The following is a 4,745-nucleotide window of genomic DNA, read 5'->3' as shown; positions in this document are numbered from 1 at the left end:
CTTGACCCCTCCCTCCCCTACTTTCCCTCTGGGGATTAATAGTCTGATCGCTGTTTCTCTGTCTTTGGATCTGTCCCTGTTCATCAGTCTATGTTGTTCTCTATATTCCACAAATGAGTGAGATCATGTGGTGTTTTTCTTTCATTGATTGGCTTATTTCACTTAGCATTATGCTCTCAGGTATCCATTCAGCCATTCGATGTCTTTTGATCAAAGCATTTAATCCATTTACATTTACAGTTATTATTGATAGGTACTTGTTTGTAGCCATTTTTATTATTTATGTCTGCTTTCCTTCTTCCCTTTCTATTTCTTCTTTTTTACAACAGTGCCTTTATCATTTCTTGCATTGCTGGCTTGGTAATGATAAATTCCCTTAGCCTTTATTTGTCTGTGCAGCTTCTGATTTTCCTTTCAATATGGAATGATAACCTTGCTGGATGGAGTATTCTTATAGTCAGTCCCTTGCTTTGCATCACTTTCTATACTTCCTTCCATTCCCTTCTGGCCTGATGTGTTTCTTTTGAGAAATCATTTGATAATCTAATGGGAGATTCCTTGTAGGTAACTCTTTGTCTTTCTCTTGAAGCCATAAAGATTCTCTCTTTGTTGTTAACTTGTACCATTGTAATTTGAAGTGTCTTGGTGTGGGTCTTTTTGTATTCATCTTGTTTGGAACTCTCTGTGCTTGTGTGACTTTTTTCTTCCCTAAATCAGGGAAGTTTTCTGTCATTATTTCTTCAAATAGGTTTTCTAAACTTTGCTCCTCTTCTTGTCCTTCTGGTACCTCTATTATAGGGATGGTACTTCATTTCATGTTGTCCCAAAGCTCCCTTAGGCTTTCCTTCTGCCTCCTAAAATTTTCTCAAATTGCTGTTCAGATTTGGTGCATTTTTCACCCCATCTTCGAACTCGCTAATTTGGTCCTCCACTTCTTCTAGTCTACTGTTGAAATCTTCCACTGTCTTTTATATTGTAGCTATATCATTCTTCATTTCCTCTTGATTCTTACATAAGTTGTTGATTTTCTCATCCATCTGGTTTATGAACTGTATGACCCTTACTCTGAATTCTTTTTCTGACATATTGCATGTCTCTGTTTCATTTAGTTCTTTTTCTGGTGATTTCTCCTCTTTCCTTTGGGGGTTATCTTGTCTCCCCATTTTTACTCTCACCAAAGCGTTCAGGTGCTGAGTCACATGGGGCCTGTGCCTGAAGCAGTGGGCTTGGCAGGAGGGTCACGCACTCTGAGACTCACTAGAGGGTCCAGGCACTGAGTCAGGTGGGGTCTGTGGCTAAAGTAATGGGCTTGGTGGAAGAAGAGTGTACTCTGGGCCTCACAGGAGCCTGTAGCGAGGGAGGCTAGAGTCCCAGTGTCTGTGGGTCTACAGATGATGAAGCAGGTCTTTGGCCAGAGTGACTGTAGGGTCCAATATGGTGTCTGAGGCCAGTCTGGGTGATGATAAGGCTGGGCTCCTAGTCACAGCAGCTCTCCTCTTCAAGATGGTGTGGTTTCTGTGCCAGAACTGGTCACCCTGGGAGTACTTGCATCAGTAACAAGAGCTCCCTGTCTAGGAGAGCCCGGTATACCAGCCCCTGAGACTCCTGAAGGATCTAACTGTCCCTCACTCACACGCAAACACACCATGCACGTCCACACACTCTCTTTTCTCTCCTTCACTCACTCACACACTCTTCCTTACTGCCATCCTGCTGGTTGCCAGCTTGACTCCTCTTGGAATTTTATTGTTACTGCATCCTTCTTCCTTTCTTGAGCATAAGAAAAATAATTTACATCCTTTTCAGCCAATTCCAAAGTTTCATCATTATTAATCTGATTCTATTATCCATTTGGCCCTTGAGTTTTAGACATAAATTCCTTTCTTCTGAATGTCTAATATTTTCTTATGATATTCCAGAAATATGTGTCAATCAGCAATTATGCTAAGTCAAGATTGGTTTGTGAACCTGACAAGGTTAGGTCAAACTCCCTTTCATTCCTGTCACTTTAGCACTTACAACAACAAAAAAGGGAAATCCTGAAATATTTATCACACTAGAACATCCTGAATTTCTAATCTTTGTCTTTTCTTTAGACTGTCAAATATTTCAGAGATTTTCTCTTCAGATTCTTTGTTCCACCAGTACTTTTCATTGCCTCAAGAACTCATGCTGTTGTCTTCAAGCTGTGATTAATGAAAAGAGCATTTGAATGAATAGATAATATTTTTAAATAAAATTTATTTCAGAATATTTAAATACATCAAATGTTCTACCTTTATTATTATTTTCACATTATTTATCTCTCTTTGTATATATTTTAACATGTGTGAACTTTCAGAATTATGTATATGTACTTATTACAAAGAATTAAAATAATGTAATAGTTGCGGTGCCAGCAAGAAATAGATAACACATACAAAAGGGATAATAGAACATATTTTAATACAGAGAATAATTTAAAAGCATGGGCAAGATTAATCAAAATTAACTGAGAATAATGAATCATCCTGGTGTTGCTAAAGGATAAAGTCATTATCACTCTAACCTAAGAGGTAACACATGTCAGTGGTTACCAGACACTGTGAATAACCTGTCTTTCATGATCTACAGTGTTATTTATTATTTTATCAATCCTGTAATTGAAATTACATTTATTCTGAATGGCCAACCCATAAAATGATGTAAAATAAACTTACTAAACTTTAGTATTTGTTTATAATTCTTTTTGTTTTTATTCTGATTATATAAAGGAAATATATTTTGTTCACGGCTATTTCCCACTAATTAAATGTGGTTATCCTATTGATTTCAATTATAGTTAGATTCATTTATTTTAGTATCTATTAAAATACATTTTTAGTATTTTAACATTCGTGTGTGTGTGTGTGTGTATTTGAATAATGAAACATACTATAGCCCTCAAGTCAAAATTATTTTAAAAATTGTACTTAGAGAAGTATTATTCCCATATACTGTCTCCCATCCTTCATCTATCCATCCCATTCCCACTTACCAATATATGTAATTAATCTCATCAGTTTCTCATCACCCTTGAGGTATTTTTTACAGAAACATGCAGACACATATATTTTTGTCATTCCCCATTTTTCTTACATAAAAGGTAGCAAACTAAACTCTTCTCCACTTCCATTTTTTTAAAATATATTTTATTGATTTTTTACAGAGAGGAAGGGAGAGGGATAGAGAGTTAGAAACATCGATGGGAGGGAAACATCAATCAGCTGCCTCCTGCACACTTGCAACCAAGGTATATGCCCTTGACCGGAATCGAACCTGGGACCCTTCAGTCTGCAGGCCCACTCTCTATCCACTGAGCGAAACCGGTCAGAGCTCTACTTCCATTTTTTACTTAACAATATATCTTGAAATTCACTCCAGTTTATATAATTTCATAAATCGGCTTCATTCATTTGTTTATTTACTTAAAGCTGCATGATATTTTAAACTTCTACCTTTTATTTTAACAACTTTTCTATAAATTCTTTCTTTGAATAAAAATTCTATTTCTGTGAAGACTTAGGTTTTTGTATCCCTTCCTATAAATTCTATATCCTAATTGTTTTCCTGCCCTAGTGTGACATTTAGAACTTACAACAAAACGATGCATAGAGACAATGAATTAGGGCACATTTGTCATGTTCAGAAGCATTAATCACCATTTCATTAATACTAAGATTAAGAGAGCTTTTCTGTGCCAGTTGCTGCATCTGTCTACACTGTGACCTCCTCTTCTTAGGGCTTTCCCAGCCCGCAGTTCTGCAAGCCCTTCGGGGCCGACCCCTCCCATGCCGCTAGTCCGCTATAGGAAGGTGGTCATCCTCGGGTACCGCTCTGTAGGGAAGACATCTTTGGCACATCAATTTGTGGAGGGCGAGTTCTTGGAAGGCTATGATCCTACAGTGGATAATACTTACAGCAAGATAGTGACTCTTGGCAAAGACGAGTTTCACCTACACCTGGTGGACACAGCAGAGCAGGATGAGTAGCATATAAGATCTTTGGTTGATTGCCTCCCAGGCATCCACCTCCCCCACCTTCCCTCTGAGATCCCGCAGTCTGATAGTTCCATTTCTTGTGTTTAAAGCTTCCACGTCATTGAGAATCTGTACCAAAAGCTACATGAAGGCCATGGGAAAACTCGGCAGCCGGTGGTGCTGGTGGGGAACAAGGCAGATCTCTCTCCAGACAGGGAGGTCCAGGCAATTGAAGGGAAGAAGTGGCAGAGTCATGGGGTGCGACATTCATGGAGTCATCTGCTCGAGAGAATCAGATGACTCAAGGCATCTTCACCAAGTCATCCAGGAGATTGCCCGTGTGGAGAATTCCTATGGGCAAGAGCACCGCTGCAGTCTCATGTGAACCCTCAAGCATGGGGTAGCTGCCTGGATTCTTCCCCTTGCACTTGCCAGGCCACAGGGGGGGCAGGTCCTCAGGACTTAATGGGTATAGTTGCCAGCTGTGTCCCTGGCCCTCTGAGCACACAGTAATGGTACCCTTACATTTGAACACTTTCCCCAGGCTCCGGTGGCCTGGTTGTCAATGTTTACAAAGGGGCAAGGATGTCTAATGGGCACTGGCCTCTGTTTTTGCTAAATGAATTCTTATAACCTGCAGGGTTGTGATATGAGTCCTGGGTATTCAGGACCCAGTCTCCTATGTAGGTTTTGGATGTTGGCTGGGTGAAGGGAGTTAGGGACTCCAGAAGTGGAGCTAGCTCCCTG

The 4,745-nt window shown here is 39.7% G+C and overlaps 1 pseudogene; it reads left to right on the top strand.

Annotated features, from left to right (window-relative positions):
• The first annotated feature begins 3,708 nt into the window (after positions 1-3,708).
• Positions 3,709-4,444, top strand: LOC102761315 (annotated as a pseudogene).
• Positions 4,445-4,745: the final 301 nt, after the last annotated feature.

The sequence above is a fragment of the Myotis davidii genome, unplaced genomic scaffold, assembly GCF_000327345.1.
Source record: "Myotis davidii unplaced genomic scaffold, ASM32734v1 scaffold99, whole genome shotgun sequence".
Taxonomy (NCBI): domain Eukaryota; kingdom Metazoa; phylum Chordata; class Mammalia; order Chiroptera; family Vespertilionidae; genus Myotis; species Myotis davidii.
This window is presented reverse-complemented; position numbering and strand designations above follow the sequence as displayed.